Consider the following 19781-nt stretch of genomic DNA (forward strand, 5'->3'; position numbering starts at 1 on the left):
AAATGCTGTGTAACCAATGTAGAATGTGTCACTCTCCAGCACTGAATACACAACTTAGAGCTCCTTTCACCACAGACACGCAAACACACCTTTTGGTGAAAGTCCTACTCCAGGTCACTTGGAAATGTAAGGGTGTCATCGAGAAAATGAAGTAAATCATGCTTTTGAACTCTGCAGCCAATAGAAATGACCTCTTGTACATGCCCGTCTGAATTTCGTTCAAAATGCCCTTCTTTTCTGGTTTCTTGAAAGTTGCCAACACATTAGGAGAAAGAGCGTGTTTGAGCAAGAGTGATGCAGTGTGCGTATTCCTGGATTTCAAGTGATTTGGGAAACATACTCCTTATTTTTCTACATGGTATTAGAAACAACATGAGGCTTGCACGAGATTGAAACAATGCATCCCAAAACGTATTCCAGCAGGGAAAACACACGTTTCTACAAAGACTTTGAAGGAGCAAGCAAAAGCCTAGTGGCTGAGTGTTCTTTCAGAGAGAAACACATGCATATCATCTTTCTGGAGTCAGTTTTCAGGCAGGAATTCATATGAATTTTGTGGTGTGCAGAATGTAGGTACCTCCACGGGGGTTTTGTCATAGAAGCACCTTTCCAGCAGGAGCTAATTGCAACATTCATTGTTTGGCTAAGTTCTTTAGGGTTGGTTTTGGGAGTTCTTTCAACTTTGGCCAAATCCCGCTTGATATGAAATTTTTTCACAACACTGTTTCCAAGTGTCCACATAAGCTGCTGCTTGAAACTGTCCACATGCACATCTCCCATACTGGTGTGCTCCTTTCACTACTTGGATTTTGGTTTCCTCTTCTTTCTTTGAAATGACAAGCCTTCTTTCTGCATGACCCACACCCTTTTAGCAGTTTCAGTTTGAAGCATGTTGGTGCTCTGAAAACCCTGTGTAACCTATGTAGAGTGTGTCACTCTCCAGCACTGAATACACAACTTAGAGCTCTTTTCACCACAGACTCGCAAACACATCTTTTTGTGATATTCCTACTTCAGGTCACTTGGAAATGTAAGGGTTTCATCGAGAAAATGAAGTCATTCGTGGTTTTGCACTCTGCAACCAATGGAAATGACCTCTTGTTCATGCCCGTCTGAATTTCACTACAAAATGCCCTTCTTTTCTGGTTTCTTGAAAGTTCTCAACACATTAGGAGAAAGAGCATGTTTGAGAACGAGTGATGCAGTGTGCGTTTTCCTGGATTTCAAGTATTTGGGAAACATAGTCCTTATTTTTCCACATTGTGTAAGAAACAACATGAGGTTTGCAAGAGATTGAAACAATGCATCCCAAAACTTATACCAGCAGGGAAAACGCACGTTTCTACAAAGACTTTGAAGGAGCAAGCAAAAGCCTAGTGGCTGAGTGTTTTTTCAGAGAGAAACACATGCATTTCATCTTTCTGGAGTGAGTTTTGAGCCAGGAAATCATATGCATTTTGTACTGTGCAGAATGTAGCTACCGGATAAGGGGTTCTGTCATAGAAGCACCTTTCCAGCCGGAGCTTATGCAACATTCATCCTTTGGCTATGTTCTTTAGGTTTGGTTATGGAAGGTCTTTCAACTGGCTAAATCACGCTCCATACGAACGTTTTTCACAGCACTGTTTCCAAGTGTCCACAAAGAGCTGCTGCTTGAAGGAGCAAGCAAAAGCCTAGTGGCTGAGTGTTCTTTCAGAGAGAAACACGTGCATTTCATCTTTCTGGAGTGAGTTTTCAGCCTTGAATTCACATGCATTTTGTACTGTGCCGAATGGAGCTACCTGCTCAGGAATGGTGTCATAGAAGCACCTTTCCTACAGGAGCTTATTGCAACATTCATTGTCTGGCTAAGTTCTTTAGGGTTGGTTTTGAAAGGTCTTTCAACTTTGGTCAAATCCCGCTTCGTACGAAATTTTTTCAGAGCGCTCTTTCCAAGTGTCCACAAAGAGCTGCTGCTTCAAACTGTCCACATGCACATCTCCCATACTTCTGTGCTTGTTTCACTACCTGGATTTTGGTTTCCTCTTCTTTCTTTGAAATGACAAGCCTTCTTTCTGCATGCTACACACAGCTGGTAGCAGTTTCAGTCTGAAGCATGTTGGCGCTCTCAATACGCTGTGTAATCTATGTAGAGTGTGTCACTCTCCAGCACTGAATACGCAACTTAGAGCCCCTTTCACCACACAAACGCAAACACATCTTTTTGTGAAAGTCCTACTTCAGGTCACTTGGAAATGTAAGGGTTTCATGGAGAAAATGAAGTCAATCATGGTTTTGCACTCTGCAACTGATAGAAATGCCCTCTTGTACAGACCCATTTGAATTTCACTGCAAAATGTCCTTCTTTTCTGGTTTCTTGAATGTTCTGAACACATTAGGAGAAAGATCGTGTTTGAGAACGAGTGATGCAGTGTGCGTTTTCCTGGATTTCAAGTAATTTGGGGAACATACTCCTTATTTTTCAACATTGTGTAAGAAACAACATGAGGTTTGCAAGAGATTGAAACAATGCATCCCAAAACGTATTCCAGCAGGGAAAACACACGTTTCTACAAAGACTTTGAAGGAGCAAGCAAAAGCCTAGTGGCTGAGTGTTCTTTCAGAGAGAAACACATGCATATCATCTTTCTGGAGTCAGTTTTCAGGCAGGAATTCATATGAATTTTGTGGTGTGCAGAATGTAGGTACCTCCACGGGGGTTTTGTCATAGAAGCACCTTTCCAGCAGGAGCTAATTGCAACATTCATTGTTTGGCTAAGTTCTTTAGGGTTGGTTTTGGGAGTTCTTTCAACTTTGGCCAAATCCCGCTTGATATGAAATTTTTTCACAACACTGTTTCCAAGTGTCCACATAAGCTGCTGCTTGAAACTGTCCACATGCACATCTCCCATACTGGTGTGCTCCTTTCACTACTTGGATTTTGGTTTCCTCTTCTTTCTTTGAAATGACAAGCCTTCTTTCTGCATGACCCACACCCTTTTAGCAGTTTCAGTTTGAAGCATGTTGGTGCTCTGAAAACCCTGTGTAACCTATGTAGAGTGTGTCACTCTCCAGCACTGAATACACAACTTAGAGCTCTTTTCACCACAGACTCGCAAACACATCTTTTTGTGATATTCCTACTTCAGGTCACTTGGAAATGTAAGGGTTTCATCGAGAAAATGAAGTCATTCGTGGTTTTGCACTCTGCAACCAATGGAAATGACCTCTTGTACATGCCCGTCTGAATATCACTACAAAATGCCCTTCTTTTCTGGTTTCTTGAAAGTTCTCAACACATTAGGAGAAAGAGCATGTTTGAGAACGAGTGATGCAGTGTGCGTTTTCCTGGATTTCAAGTATTTGGGAAACATAGTCCTTATTTTTCCACATTGTGTAAGAAACAACATGAGGTTTGCAAGAGATTGAAACAATGCATCCCAAAACTTATACCAGCAGGGAAAACGCACGTTTCTACAAAGACTTTGAAGGAGCAAGCAAAAGCCTAGTGGCTGAGTGTTTTTTCAGAGAGAAACACATGCATTTCATCTTTCTGGAGTGAGTTTTGAGCCAGGAAATCATATGCATTTTGTACTGTGCAGAATGTAGCTACCGGATAAGGGGTTCTGTCATAGAAGCACCTTTCCAGCCGGAGCTTATGCAACATTCATCCTTTGGCTATGTTCTTTAGGTTTGGTTATGGAAGGTCTTTCAACTGGCTAAATCACGCTCCGAACGTTTTTCACAGCACTGTTTCCAAGTGTCCACAAAGAGCTGCTGCTTGAAGGAGCAAGCAAAAGCCTAGTGGCTGAGTGTTCTTTCAGAGAGAAACACGTGCATTTCATCTTTCTGGAGTGAGTTTTCAGCCTTGAATTCACATGCATTTTGTACTGTGCAGAATGGAGCTACCTGCTCAGGAATGGTGTCATAGAAGCACCTTTCCTACAGGAGCTTATTGCAACATTCATTGTCTGGCTAAGTTCTTTAGGGTTGGTTTTGAAAGGTCTTTCAACTTTGGTCAAATCCCGCTTCGTACGAAATTTTTTCAGAGCGCTCTTTCCAAGTGTCCACAAAGAGCTGCTGCTTCAAACTGTCCACATGCACATCTCCCATACTTCTGTGCTTGTTTCACTACCTGGATTTTGGTTTCCTCTTCTTTCTTTGAAATGACAAGGCTTCTTTCTGCATGCTACACACAGCTGGTAGCAGTTTCAGTCTGAAGCATGTTGGCGCTCTCAATACGCTGTGTAATCTATGTAGAGTGTGTCACTCTCCAGCACTGAATACGCAACTTAGAGCCCCTTTCACCACACAAACGCAAACACATCTTTTTGTGAAAGTCCTACTTCAGGTCACTTGGAAATGTAAGGGTTTCATCGAGAAAATGAAGTCAATCATGGTTTTGCACTCTGCAACTGATAGAAATGCCCTCTTGTACAGACCCATTTGAATTTCACTGCAAAATGTCCTTCTTTTCTGGTTTCTTGAATGTTCTGAACACATTAGGAGAAAGATCGTGTTTGAGAACGAGTGATGCAGTGTGCGTTTTCCTGGATTTCAAGTAATTTGGGGAACATACTCCTTATTTTTCAACATTGTGTAAAACTACATGAGGTTTGCAAGAGATTGAAACAATGCATAGCAAAACGTATTCCAGCAGGGAAAACACACGTTTCTACAAAGACTTTGAAGGAGCAAGCAAAAGCCTAGTGGCTGAGTGTTCTTTCAGAGAGAAACACATGCATATCATCTTTCTGGAGTCAGTTTTCAGGCAGGAATTCATATGAATTTTGTGGTGTGCAGAATGTAGGTACCTCCACGGGGGTTTTGTCATAGAAGCACCTTTCCAGCAGGAGCTAATTGCAACATTCATTGTTTGGCTAAGTTCTTTAGGGTTGGTTTTGGGAGTTCTTTCAACTTTGGCCAAATCCCGCTTGATATGAAATTTTTTCACAACACTGTTTCCAAGTGTCCACATAAGCTGCTGCTTGAAACTGTCCACATGCACATCTCCCATACTGGTGTGCTCCTTTCACTACTTGGATTTTGGTTTCCTCTTCTTTCTTTGAAATGACAAGCCTTCTTTCTGCATGACCCACACCCTTTTAGCAGTTTCAGTTTGAAGCATGTTGGTGCTCTGAAAACCCTGTGTAACCTATGTAGAGTGTGTCACTCTCCAGCACTGAATACACAACTTAGAGCTCTTTTCACCACAGACTCGCAAACACATCTTTTTGTGATATTCCTACTTCAGGTCACTTGGAAATGTAAGGGTTTCATCGAGAAAATGAAGTCATTCGTGGTTTTGCACTCTGCAACCAATGGAAATGACCTCTTGTACATGCCCGTCTGAATATCACTACAAAATGCCCTTCTTTTCTGGTTTCTTGAAAGTTCTCAACACATTAGGAGAAAGAGCATGTTTGAGAACGAGTGATGCAGTGTGCGTTTTCCTGGATTTCAAGTATTTGGGAAACATAGTCCTTATTTTTCCACATTGTGTAAGAAACAACATGAGGTTTGCAAGAGATTGAAACAATGCATCCCAAAACTTATACCAGCAGGGAAAACGCACGTTTCTACAAAGACTTTGCAGGAACAAGCAAAAGCCTAGTGGCTGAGTGTTTTTTCAGAGAGAAACACATGCATTTCATCTTTCTGGAGTGAGTTTTGAGCCAGGAAATCATATGCATTTTGTACTGTGCAGAATGTAGCTACCGGATAAGGGGTTCTGTCATAGAAGCACCTTTCCAGCCGGAGCTTATGCAACATTCATCCTTTGGCTATGTTCTTTAGGTTTGGTTATGGAAGGTCTTTCAACTGGCTAAATCACGCTCCATACGAACGTTTTTCACAGCACTGTTTCCAAGTGTCCACAAAGAGCTGCTGCTTGAAGGAGCAAGCAAAAGCCTAGTGGCTGAGTGTTCTTTCAGAGAGAAACACGTGCATTTCATCTTTCTGGAGTGAGTTTTCAGCCTTGAATTCACATGCATTTTGTACTGTGCAGAATGGAGCTACCTGCTCAGGAATGGTGTCATAGAAGCACCTTTCCTACAGGAGCTTATTGCAACATTCATTGTCTGGCTAAGTTCTTTAGGGTTGGTTTTGAAAGGTCTTTCAACTTTGGTCAAATCCCGCTTCGTACGAAATTTTTTCAGAGCGCTCTTTCCAAGTGTCCACAAAGAGCTGCTGCTTCAAACTGTCCACATGCACATCTCCCATACTTCTGTGCTTGTTTCACTACCTGGATTTTGGTTTCCTCTTCTTTCTTTGAAATGACAAGGCTTCTTTCTGCATGCTACACACAGCTGGTAGCAGTTTCAGTCTGAAGCATGTTGGCGCTCTCAATACGCTGTGTAATCTATGTAGAGTGTGTCACTCTCCAGCACTGAATACGCAACTTAGAGCCCCTTTCACCACACAAACGCAAACACATCTTTTTGTGAAAGTCCTACTTCAGGTCACTTGGAAATGTAAGGGTTTCATCGAGAAAATGAAGTCAATCATGGTTTTGCACTCTGCAACTGATAGAAATGCCCTCTTGTACAGACCCATTTGAATTTCACTGCAAAATGTCCTTCTTTTCTGGTTTCTTGAATGTTCTGAACACATTAGGAGAAAGATCGTGTTTGAGAACGAGTGATGCAGTGTGCGTTTTCCTGGATTTCAAGTAATTTGGGGAACATACTCCTTATTTTTCAACATTGTGTAAGAAACAACATGAGGTTTGCAAGAGATTGAAACAATGCATAGCAAAACGTATTCCAGCAGGGAAAACACACGTTTCTACAAAGACTTTGAAGGAGCAAGCAAAAGCCTAGTGGCTGAGTGTTCTTTCAGAGAGAAACACATGCATATCATCTTTCTGGAGTCAGTTTTCAGGCAGGAATTCATATGAATTTTGTGGTGTGCAGAATGTAGGTACCTCCACGGGGGTTTTGTCATAGAAGCACCTTTCCAGCAGGAGCTAATTGCAACATTCATTGTTTGGCTAAGTTCTTTAGGGTTGGTTTTGGGAGTTCTTTCAACTTTGGCCAAATCCCGCTTGATATGAAATTTTTTCACAACACTGTTTCCAAGTGTCCACATAAGCTGCTGCTTGAAACTGTCCACATGCACATCTCCCATACTGGTGTGCTCCTTTCACTACTTGGATTTTGGTTTCCTCTTCTTTCTTTGAAATGACAAGCCTTCTTTCTGCATGACCCACACCCTTTTAGCAGTTTCAGTTTGAAGCATGTTGGTGCTCTGAAAACCCTGTGTAACCTATGTAGAGTGTGTCACTCTCCAGCACTGAATACACAACTTAGAGCTCTTTTCACCACAGACTCGCAAACACATCTTTTTGTGATATTCCTACTTCAGGTCACTTGGAAATGTAAGGGTTTCATCGAGAAAATGAAGTCATTCGTGGTTTTGCACTCTGCAACCAATGGAAATGACCTCTTGTACATGCCCGTCTGAATATCACTACAAAATGCCCTTCTTTTCTGGTTTCTTGAAAGTTCTCAACACATTAGGAGAAAGAGCATGTTTGAGAACGAGTGATGCAGTGTGCGTTTTCCTGGATTTCAAGTATTTGGGAAACATAGTCCTTATTTTTCCACATTGTGTAAGAAACAACATGAGGTTTGCAAGAGATTGAAACAATGCATCCCAAAACTTATACCAGCAGGGAAAACGCACGTTTCTACAAAGACTTTGAAGGAGCAAGCAAAAGCCTAGTGGCTGAGTGTTTTTTCAGAGAGAAACACATGCATTTCATCTTTCTGGAGTGAGTTTTGAGCCAGGAAATCATATGCATTTTGTACTGTGCAGAATGTAGCTACCGGATAAGGGGTTCTGTCATAGAAGCACCTTTCCAGCCGGAGCTTATGCAACATTCATCCTTTGGCTATGTTCTTTAGGTTTGGTTATGGAAGGTCTTTCAACTGGCTAAATCACGCTCCATACGAACGTTTTTCACAGCACTGTTTCCAAGTGTCCACAAAGAGCTGCTGCTTGAAGGAGCAAGCAAAAGCCTAGTGGCTGAGTGTTCTTTCAGAGAGAAACACGTGCATTTCATCTTTCTGGAGTGAGTTTTCAGCCTTGAATTCACATGCATTTTGTACTGTGCAGAATGGAGCTACCTGCTCAGGAATGGTGTCATAGAAGCACCTTTCCTACAGGAGCTTATTGCAACATTCATTGTCTGGCTAAGTTCTTTAGGGTTGGTTTTGAAAGGTCTTTCAACTTTGGTCAAATCCCGCTTCGTACGAAATTTTTTCAGAGCGCTCTTTCCAAGTGTCCACAAAGAGCTGCTGCTTCAAACTGTCCACATGCACATCTCCCATACTTCTGTGCTTGTTTCACTACCTGGATTTTGGTTTCCTCTTCTTTCTTTGAAATGACAAGGCTTCTTTCTGCATGCTACACACAGCTGGTAGCAGTTTCAGTCTGAAGCATGTTGGCGCTCTCAATACGCTGTGTAATCTATGTAGAGTGTGTCACTCTCCAGCACTGAATACGCAACTTAGAGCCCCTTTCACCACACAAACGCAAACACATCTTTTTGTGAAAGTCCTACTTCAGGTCACTTGGAAATGTAAGGGTTTCATGGAGAAAATGAAGTCAATCATGGTTTTGCACTCTGCAACTGATAGAAATGCCCTCTTGTACAGACCCATTTGAATTTCACTGCAAAATGTCCTTCTTTTCTGGTTTCTTGAATGTTCTGAACACATTAGGAGAAAGATCGTGTTTGAGAACGAGTGATGCAGTGTGCGTTTTCCTGGATTTCAAGTAATTTGGGGAACATACTCCTTATTTTTCAACATTGTGTAAGAAACAACATGAGGTTTGCAAGAGATTGAAACAATGCATCCCAAAACGTATTCCAGCAGGGAAAACACACGTTTCTACAAAGACTTTGAAGGAGCAAGCAAAAGCCTAGTGGCTGAGTGTTCTTTCAGAGAGAAACACATGCATATCATCTTTCTGGAGTCAGTTTTCAGGCAGGAATTCATATGAATTTTGTGGTGTGCAGAATGTAGGTACCTCCACGGGGGTTTTGTCATAGAAGCACCTTTCCAGCAGGAGCTAATTGCAACATTCATTGTTTGGCTAAGTTCTTTAGGGTTGGTTTTGGGAGTTCTTTCAACTTTGGCCAAATCCCGCTTGATATGAAATTTTTTCACAACACTGTTTCCAAGTGTCCACATAAGCTGCTGCTTGAAACTGTCCACATGCACATCTCCCATACTGGTGTGCTCCTTTCACTACTTGGATTTTGGTTTCCTCTTCTTTCTTTGAAATGACAAGCCTTCTTTCTGCATGACCCACACCCTTTTAGCAGTTTCAGTTTGAAGCATGTTGGTGCTCTGAAAACCCTGTGTAACCTATGTAGAGTGTGTCACTCTCCAGCACTGAATACACAACTTAGAGCTCTTTTCACCACAGACTCGCAAACACATCTTTTTGTGATATTCCTACTTCAGGTCACTTGGAAATGTAAGGGTTTCATCGAGAAAATGAAGTCATTCGTGGTTTTGCACTCTGCAACCAATGGAAATGACCTCTTGTACATGCCCGTCTGAATATCACTACAAAATGCCCTTCTTTTCTGGTTTCTTGAAAGTTCTCAACACATTAGGAGAAAGAGCATGTTTGAGAACGAGTGATGCAGTGTGCGTTTTCCTGGATTTCAAGTATTTGGGAAACATAGTCCTTATTTTTCCACATTGTGTAAGAAACAACATGAGGTTTGCAAGAGATTGAAACAATGCATCCCAAAACTTATACCAGCAGGGAAAACGCACGTTTCTACAAAGACTTTGAAGGAGCAAGCAAAAGCCTAGTGGCTGAGTGTTTTTTCAGAGAGAAACACATGCATTTCATCTTTCTGGAGTGAGTTTTGAGCCAGGAAATCATATGCATTTTGTACTGTGCAGAATGTAGCTACCGGATAAGGGGTTCTGTCATAGAAGCACCTTTCCAGCCGGAGCTTATGCAACATTCATCCTTTGGCTATGTTCTTTAGGTTTGGTTATGGAAGGTCTTTCAACTGGCTAAATCACGCTCCATACGAACGTTTTTCACAGCACTGTTTCCAAGTGTCCACAAAGAGCTGCTGCTTGAAGGAGCAAGCAAAAGCCTAGTGGCTGAGTGTTCTTTCAGAGAGAAACACGTGCATTTCATCTTTCTGGAGTGAGTTTTCAGCCTTGAATTCACATGCATTTTGTACTGTGCAGAATGGAGCTACCTGCTCAGGAATGGTGTCATAGAAGCACCTTTCCTACAGGAGCTTATTGCAACATTCATTGTCTGGCTAAGTTCTTTAGGGTTGGTTTTGAAAGGTCTTTCAACTTTGGTCAAATCCCGCTTCGTACGAAATTTTTTCAGAGCGCTCTTTCCAAGTGTCCACAAAGAGCTGCTGCTTCAAACTGTCCACATGCACATCTCCCATACTTCTGTGCTTGTTTCACTACCTGGATTTTGGTTTCCTCTTCTTTCTTTGAAATGACAAGGCTTCTTTCTGCATGCTACACACAGCTGGTAGCAGTTTCAGTCTGAAGCATGTTGGCGCTCTCAATACGCTGTGTAATCTATGTAGAGTGTGTCACTCTCCAGCACTGAATACGCAACTTAGAGCCCCTTTCACCACACAAACGCAAACACATCTTTTTGTGAAAGTCCTACTTCAGGTCACTTGGAAATGTAAGGGTTTCATGGAGAAAATGAAGTCAATCATGGTTTTGCACTCTGCAACTGATAGAAATGCCCTCTTGTACAGACCCATTTGAATTTCACTGCAAAATGTCCTTCTTTTCTGGTTTCTTGAATGTTCTGAACACATTAGGAGAAAGATCGTGTTTGAGAACGAGTGATGCAGTGTGCGTTTTCCTGGATTTCAAGTAATTTGGGGAACATACTCCTTATTTTTCAACATTGTGTAAGAAACAACATGAGGTTTGCAAGAGATTGAAACAATGCATCCCAAAACGTATTCCAGCAGGGAAAACACACGTTTCTACAAAGACTTTGAAGGAGCAAGCAAAAGCCTAGTGGCTGAGTGTTCTTTCAGAGAGAAACACATGCATATCATCTTTCTGGAGTCAGTTTTCAGGCAGGAATTCATATGAATTTTGTGGTGTGCAGAATGTAGGTACCTCCACGGGGGTTTTGTCATAGAAGCACCTTTCCAGCAGGAGCTAATTGCAACATTCATTGTTTGGCTAAGTTCTTTAGGGTTGGTTTTGGGAGTTCTTTCAACTTTGGCCAAATCCCGCTTGATATGAAATTTTTTCACAACACTGTTTCCAAGTGTCCACATAAGCTGCTGCTTGAAACTGTCCACATGCACATCTCCCATACTGGTGTGCTCCTTTCACTACTTGGATTTTGGTTTCCTCTTCTTTCTTTGAAATGACAAGCCTTCTTTCTGCATGACCCACACCCTTTTAGCAGTTTCAGTTTGAAGCATGTTGGTGCTCTGAAAACCCTGTGTAACCTATGTAGAGTGTGTCACTCTCCAGCACTGAATACACAACTTAGAGCTCTTTTCACCACAGACTCGCAAACACATCTTTTTGTGATATTCCTACTTCAGGTCACTTGGAAATGTAAGGGTTTCATCGAGAAAATGAAGTCATTCGTGGTTTTGCACTCTGCAACCAATGGAAATGACCTCTTGTACATGCCCGTCTGAATATCACTACAAAATGCCCTTCTTTTCTGGTTTCTTGAAAGTTCTCAACACATTAGGAGAAAGAGCATGTTTGAGAACGAGTGATGCAGTGTGCGTTTTCCTGGATTTCAAGTATTTGGGAAACATAGTCCTTATTTTTCCACATTGTGTAAGAAACAACATGAGGTTTGCAAGAGATTGAAACAATGCATCCCAAAACTTATACCAGCAGGGAAAACGCACGTTTCTACAAAGACTTTGAAGGAGCAAGCAAAAGCCTAGTGGCTGAGTGTTTTTTCAGAGAGAAACACATGCATTTCATCTTTCTGGAGTGAGTTTTGAGCCAGGAAATCATATGCATTTTGTACTGTGCAGAATGTAGCTACCGGATAAGGGGTTCTGTCATAGAAGCACCTTTCCAGCCGGAGCTTATGCAACATTCATCCTTTGGCTATGTTCTTTAGGTTTGGTTATGGAAGGTCTTTCAACTGGCTAAATCACGCTCCGAACGTTTTTCACAGCACTGTTTCCAAGTGTCCACAAAGAGCTGCTGCTTGAAGGAGCAAGCAAAAGCCTAGTGGCTGAGTGTTCTTTCAGAGAGAAACACGTGCATTTCATCTTTCTGGAGTGAGTTTTCAGCCTTGAATTCACATGCATTTTGTACTGTGCAGAATGGAGCTACCTGCTCAGGAATGGTGTCATAGAAGCACCTTTCCTACAGGAGCTTATTGCAACATTCATTGTCTGGCTAAGTTCTTTAGGGTTGGTTTTGAAAGGTCTTTCAACTTTGGTCAAATCCCGCTTCGTACGAAATTTTTTCAGAGCGCTCTTTCCAAGTGTCCACAAAGAGCTGCTGCTTCAAACTGTCCACATGCACATCTCCCATACTTCTGTGCTTGTTTCACTACCTGGATTTTGGTTTCCTCTTCTTTCTTTGAAATGACAAGGCTTCTTTCTGCATGCTACACACAGCTGGTAGCAGTTTCAGTCTGAAGCATGTTGGCGCTCTCAATACGCTGTGTAATCTATGTAGAGTGTGTCACTCTCCAGCACTGAATACGCAACTTAGAGCCCCTTTCACCACACAAACGCAAACACATCTTTTTGTGAAAGTCCTACTTCAGGTCACTTGGAAATGTAAGGGTTTCATCGAGAAAATGAAGTCAATCATGGTTTTGCACTCTGCAACTGATAGAAATGCCCTCTTGTACAGACCCATTTGAATTTCACTGCAAAATGTCCTTCTTTTCTGGTTTCTTGAATGTTCTGAACACATTAGGAGAAAGATCGTGTTTGAGAACGAGTGATGCAGTGTGCGTTTTCCTGGATTTCAAGTAATTTGGGGAACATACTCCTTATTTTTCAACATTGTGTAAAACTACATGAGGTTTGCAAGAGATTGAAACAATGCATAGCAAAACGTATTCCAGCAGGGAAAACACACGTTTCTACAAAGACTTTGAAGGAGCAAGCAAAAGCCTAGTGGCTGAGTGTTCTTTCAGAGAGAAACACATGCATATCATCTTTCTGGAGTCAGTTTTCAGGCAGGAATTCATATGAATTTTGTGGTGTGCAGAATGTAGGTACCTCCACGGGGGTTTTGTCATAGAAGCACCTTTCCAGCAGGAGCTAATTGCAACATTCATTGTTTGGCTAAGTTCTTTAGGGTTGGTTTTGGGAGTTCTTTCAACTTTGGCCAAATCCCGCTTGATATGAAATTTTTTCACAACACTGTTTCCAAGTGTCCACATAAGCTGCTGCTTGAAACTGTCCACATGCACATCTCCCATACTGGTGTGCTCCTTTCACTACTTGGATTTTGGTTTCCTCTTCTTTCTTTGAAATGACAAGCCTTCTTTCTGCATGACCCACACCCTTTTAGCAGTTTCAGTTTGAAGCATGTTGGTGCTCTGAAAACCCTGTGTAACCTATGTAGAGTGTGTCACTCTCCAGCACTGAATACACAACTTAGAGCTCTTTTCACCACAGACTCGCAAACACATCTTTTTGTGATATTCCTACTTCAGGTCACTTGGAAATGTAAGGGTTTCATCGAGAAAATGAAGTCATTCGTGGTTTTGCACTCTGCAACCAATGGAAATGACCTCTTGTACATGCCCGTCTGAATATCACTACAAAATGCCCTTCTTTTCTGGTTTCTTGAAAGTTCTCAACACATTAGGAGAAAGAGCATGTTTGAGAACGAGTGATGCAGTGTGCGTTTTCCTGGATTTCAAGTATTTGGGAAACATAGTCCTTATTTTTCCACATTGTGTAAGAAACAACATGAGGTTTGCAAGAGATTGAAACAATGCATCCCAAAACTTATACCAGCAGGGAAAACGCACGTTTCTACAAAGACTTTGCAGGAACAAGCAAAAGCCTAGTGGCTGAGTGTTTTTTCAGAGAGAAACACATGCATTTCATCTTTCTGGAGTGAGTTTTGAGCCAGGAAATCATATGCATTTTGTACTGTGCAGAATGTAGCTACCGGATAAGGGGTTCTGTCATAGAAGCACCTTTCCAGCCGGAGCTTATGCAACATTCATCCTTTGGCTATGTTCTTTAGGTTTGGTTATGGAAGGTCTTTCAACTGGCTAAATCACGCTCCATACGAACGTTTTTCACAGCACTGTTTCCAAGTGTCCACAAAGAGCTGCTGCTTGAAGGAGCAAGCAAAAGCCTAGTGGCTGAGTGTTCTTTCAGAGAGAAACACGTGCATTTCATCTTTCTGGAGTGAGTTTTCAGCCTTGAATTCACATGCATTTTGTACTGTGCAGAATGGAGCTACCTGCTCAGGAATGGTGTCATAGAAGCACCTTTCCTACAGGAGCTTATTGCAACATTCATTGTCTGGCTAAGTTCTTTAGGGTTGGTTTTGAAAGGTCTTTCAACTTTGGTCAAATCCCGCTTCGTACGAAATTTTTTCAGAGCGCTCTTTCCAAGTGTCCACAAAGAGCTGCTGCTTCAAACTGTCCACATGCACATCTCCCATACTTCTGTGCTTGTTTCACTACCTGGATTTTGGTTTCCTCTTCTTTCTTTGAAATGACAAGGCTTCTTTCTGCATGCTACACACAGCTGGTAGCAGTTTCAGTCTGAAGCATGTTGGCGCTCTCAATACGCTGTGTAATCTATGTAGAGTGTGTCACTCTCCAGCACTGAATACGCAACTTAGAGCCCCTTTCACCACACAAACGCAAACACATCTTTTTGTGAAAGTCCTACTTCAGGTCACTTGGAAATGTAAGGGTTTCATCGAGAAAATGAAGTCAATCATGGTTTTGCACTCTGCAACTGATAGAAATGCCCTCTTGTACAGACCCATTTGAATTTCACTGCAAAATGTCCTTCTTTTCTGGTTTCTTGAATGTTCTGAACACATTAGGAGAAAGATCGTGTTTGAGAACGAGTGATGCAGTGTGCGTTTTCCTGGATTTCAAGTAATTTGGGGAACATACTCCTTATTTTTCAACATTGTGTAAGAAACAACATGAGGTTTGCAAGAGATTGAAACAATGCATAGCAAAACGTATTCCAGCAGGGAAAACACACGTTTCTACAAAGACTTTGAAGGAGCAAGCAAAAGCCTAGTGGCTGAGTGTTCTTTCAGAGAGAAACACATGCATATCATCTTTCTGGAGTCAGTTTTCAGGCAGGAATTCATATGAATTTTGTGGTGTGCAGAATGTAGGTACCTCCACGGGGGTTTTGTCATAGAAGCACCTTTCCAGCAGGAGCTAATTGCAACATTCATTGTTTGGCTAAGTTCTTTAGGGTTGGTTTTGGGAGTTCTTTCAACTTTGGCCAAATCCCGCTTGATATGAAATTTTTTCACAACACTGTTTCCAAGTGTCCACATAAGCTGCTGCTTGAAACTGTCCACATGCACATCTCCCATACTGGTGTGCTCCTTTCACTACTTGGATTTTGGTTTCCTCTTCTTTCTTTGAAATGACAAGCCTTCTTTCTGCATGACCCACACCCTTTTAGCAGTTTCAGTTTGAAGCATGTTGGTGCTCTGAAAACCCTGTGTAACCTATGTAGAGTGTGTCACTCTCCAGCACTGAATACACAACTTAGAGCTCTTTTCACCACAGACTCGCAAACACATCTTTTTGTGATATTCCTACTTCAGGTCACTTGGAAATGTAAGGGTTTCATCGAGAAAATGAAGTCATTCGTGGTTTTGCACTCTGCAACCAATGGAAATGACCTCTTGTACATGCCCGTCTGAATATCACTACAAAATGCCCTTCTTTTCTGGTTTCTTGAAAGTTCTCAACACATTAGGAGAAAGAGCATGTTTGAGAACGAGTGATGCAGTGTGCGTTTTCCTGGATTTCAAGTATTTGGGAAACATAGTCCTTATTTTTCCACATTGTGTAAGAAACAACATGAGGTTTGCAAGAGATTGAAACAATGCATCCCAAAACTTATACCAGCAGGGAAAACGCACGTTTCTACAAAGACTTTGAAGGAGCAAGCAAAAGCCTAGTGGCTGAGTGTTTTTTCAGAGAGAAACACATGCATTTCATCTTTCTGGAGTGAGTTTTGAGCCAGGAAATCATATGCATTTTGTACTGTGCAGAATGTAGCTACCGGATAAGGGGTTCTGTCATAGAAGCACCTTTCCAGCCGGAGCTTATGCAACATTCATCCTTTGGCTATGTTCTTTAGGTTTGGTTATGGAAGGTCTTTCAACTGGCTAAATCACGCTCCATACGAACGTTTTTCACAGCACTGTTTCCAAGTGTCCACAAAGAGCTGCTGCTTGAAGGAGCAAGCAAAAGCCTAGTGGCTGAGTGTTCTTTCAGAGAGAAACACGTGCATTTCATCTTTCTGGAGTGAGTTTTCAGCCTTGAATTCACATGCATTTTGTACTGTGCAGAATGGAGCTACCTGCTCAGGAATGGTGTCATAGAAGCACCTTTCCTACAGGAGCTTATTGCAACATTCATTGTCTGGCTAAGTTCTTTAGGGTTGGTTTTGAAAGGTCTTTCAACTTTGGTCAAATCCCGCTTCGTACGAAATTTTTTCAGAGCGCTCTTTCCAAGTGTCCACAAAGAGCTGCTGCTTCAAACTGTCCACATGCACATCTCCCATACTTCTGTGCTTGTTTCACTACCTGGATTTTGGTTTCCTCTTCTTTCTTTGAAATGACAAGGCTTCTTTCTGCATGCTACACACAGCTGGTAGCAGTTTCAGTCTGAAGCATGTTGGCGCTCTCAATACGCTGTGTAATCTATGTAGAGTGTGTCACTCTACAGCACTGAATACGCAACTTAGAGCCCCTTTCACCACACAAACGCAAACACATCTTTTTGTGAAAGTCCTACTTCAGGTCACTTGGAAATGTAAGGGTTTCATCGAGAAAATGAAGTCAATCATGGTTTTGCACTCTGCAACTGATAGAAATGCCCTCTTGTACAGACCCATTTGAATTTCACTGCAAAATGTCCTTCTTTTCTGGTTTCTTGAATGTTCTGAACACATTAGGAGAAAGATCGTGTTTGAGAACGAGTGATGCAGTGTGCGTTTTCCTGGATTTCAAGTAATTTGGGGAACATACTCCTTATTTTTCAACATTGTGTAAAACTACATGAGGTTTGCAAGAGATTGAAACAATGCATAGCAAAACGTATTCCAGCAGGGAAAACACACGTTTCTACAAAGACTTTGAAGGAGCAAGCAAAAGCCTAGTGGCTGAGTGTTCTTTCAGAGAGAAACACATGCATATCATCTTTCTGGAGTCAGTTTTCAGGCAGGAATTCATATGAATTTTGTGGTGTGCAGAATGTAGGTACCTCCACGGGGGTTTTGTCATAGAAGCACCTTTCCAGCAGGAGCTAATTGCAACATTCATTGTTTGGCTAAGTTCTTTAGGGTTGGTTTTGGGAGTTCTTTCAACTTTGGCCAAATCCCGCTTGATATGAAATTTTTTCACAACACTGTTTCCAAGTGTCCACATAAGCTGCTGCTTGAAACTGTCCACATGCACATCTCCCATACTGGTGTGCTCCTTTCACTACTTGGATTTTGGTTTCCTCTTCTTTCTTTGAAATGACAAGCCTTCTTTCTGCATGACCCACACCCTTTTAGCAGTTTCAGTTTGAAGCATGTTGGTGCTCTGAAAACCCTGTGTAACCTATGTAGAGTGTGTCACTCTCCAGCACTGAATACACAACTTAGAGCTCTTTTCACCACAGACTCGCAAACACATGTTTTTGTGATATTCCTACTTCAGGTCACTTGGAAATGTAAGGGTTTCATCGAGAAAATGAAGTCATTCGTGGTTTTGCACTCTGCAACCAATGGAAATGACCTCTTGTACATGCCCGTCTGAATTTCACTACAAAATGCCCTTCTTTTCTGGTTTCTTGAAAGTTCTCAACACATTAGGAGAAAGAGCATGTTTGAGAACGAGTGATGCAGTGTGCGTTTTCCTGGATTTCAAGTATTTGGGAAACATAGTCCTTATTTTTCCACATTGTGTAAGAAACAACATGAGGTTTGCAAGAGATTGAAACAATGCATCCCAAAACTTATACCAGCAGGGAAAACGCACGTTTCTACAAAGACTTTGCAGGAACAAGCAAAAGCCTAGTGGTTGAGTGTTTTTTCAGAGAGAAACACACGCATTTCATGCTACTTGAGTGAGTGTCCTGCTTGGAATTCATATGCATTTTGTACTGTGCAGAATGTAGCTACCTGCTGGGGAGCTGTGTCATTGAAGCACCTTTCCTGCCTGAGCTTATTGCAACATTCATTGATTGGCTAAGTTCGTTAGGGTTGATTTTGGAAGGTCTTACATCCTTGGCCACATCCAGCTTCGTAAGAAAGTTTTGTACTGCACTGTTTTAAAGTGTCCACAAAGAGCTGCTGCTTGAAACTGTCCACATGCACATCTCCCATACTGCTGTGCTCGTTTCACTACCTGGATTTTGGTTTCCTCTTCTTTCTTTGAAATGACAAGCCTTCTTTCTGCATGTTACACAGCTGGTAGCAGTCTCAGTCTGAAGCATGTTGGTGCTCTCAAAATGCTGTGTAACCAATGTAGAATGTGTCACTCTCCAGCACTGAATACACAACTTAGAGCTCCTTTCACCACAGACACGCAAACACACCTTTTGGTGAAAGTCCTACTCCAGGTCACTTGGAAATGTAAGGGTGTCATCGAGAAAATGAAGTAAATCATGCTTTTGAACTCTGCAGCCAATAGAAATGACCTCTTGTACATGCCCGTCTGAATTTCGTTCAAAATGCCCTTCTTTTCTGGTTTCTTGAAAGTTGCCAACACATTAGGAGAAAGAGCGTGTTTGAGCAAGAGTGATGCAGTGTGCGTATTCCTGGATTTCAAGTGATTTGGGAAACATACTCCTTATTTTTCTACATGGTATTAGAAACAACATGAGGCTTGCACGAGATTGAAACAATGCATCCCAAAACGTATTCCAGCAGGGAAAACACACGTTTCTACAAAGACTTTGAAGGAGCAAGCAAAAGCCTAGTGGCTGAGTGTTCTTTCAGAGAGAAACACATGCATATCATCTTTCTGGAGTCAGTTTTCAGGCAGGAATTCATATGAATTTTGTGGTGTGCAGAATGTAGGTACCTCCACGGGGGTTTTGTCATAGAAGCACCTTTCCAGCAGGAGCTAATTGCAACATTCATTGTTTGGCTAAGTTCTTTAGGGTTGGTTTTGGGAGTTCTTTCAACTTTGGCCAAATCCCGCTTGATATGAAATTTTTTCACAACACTGTTTCCAAGTGTCCACATAAGCTGCTGCTTGAAACTGTCCACATGCACATCTCCCATACTGGTGTGCTCCTTTCACTACTTGGATTTTGGTTTCCTCTTCTTTCTTTGAAATGACAAGCCTTCTTTCTGCATGACCCACACCCTTTTAGCAGTTTCAGTTTGAAGCATGTTGGTGCTCTGAAAACCCTGTGTAACCTATGTAGAGTGTGTCACTCTCCAGCACTGAATACACAACTTAGAGCTCTTTTCACCACAGACTCGCAAACACATCTTTTTGTGATATTCCTACTTCAGGTCACTTGGAAATGTAAGGGTTTCATCGAGAAAATGAAGTCATTCGTGGTTTTGCACTCTGCAACCAATGGAAATGACCTCT

This window comes from Miniopterus natalensis, chromosome 1 (assembly GCF_054644295.1).
Source record: "Miniopterus natalensis isolate mMinNat1 chromosome 1, mMinNat1.hap1, whole genome shotgun sequence".
Taxonomy (NCBI): domain Eukaryota; kingdom Metazoa; phylum Chordata; class Mammalia; order Chiroptera; family Miniopteridae; genus Miniopterus; species Miniopterus natalensis.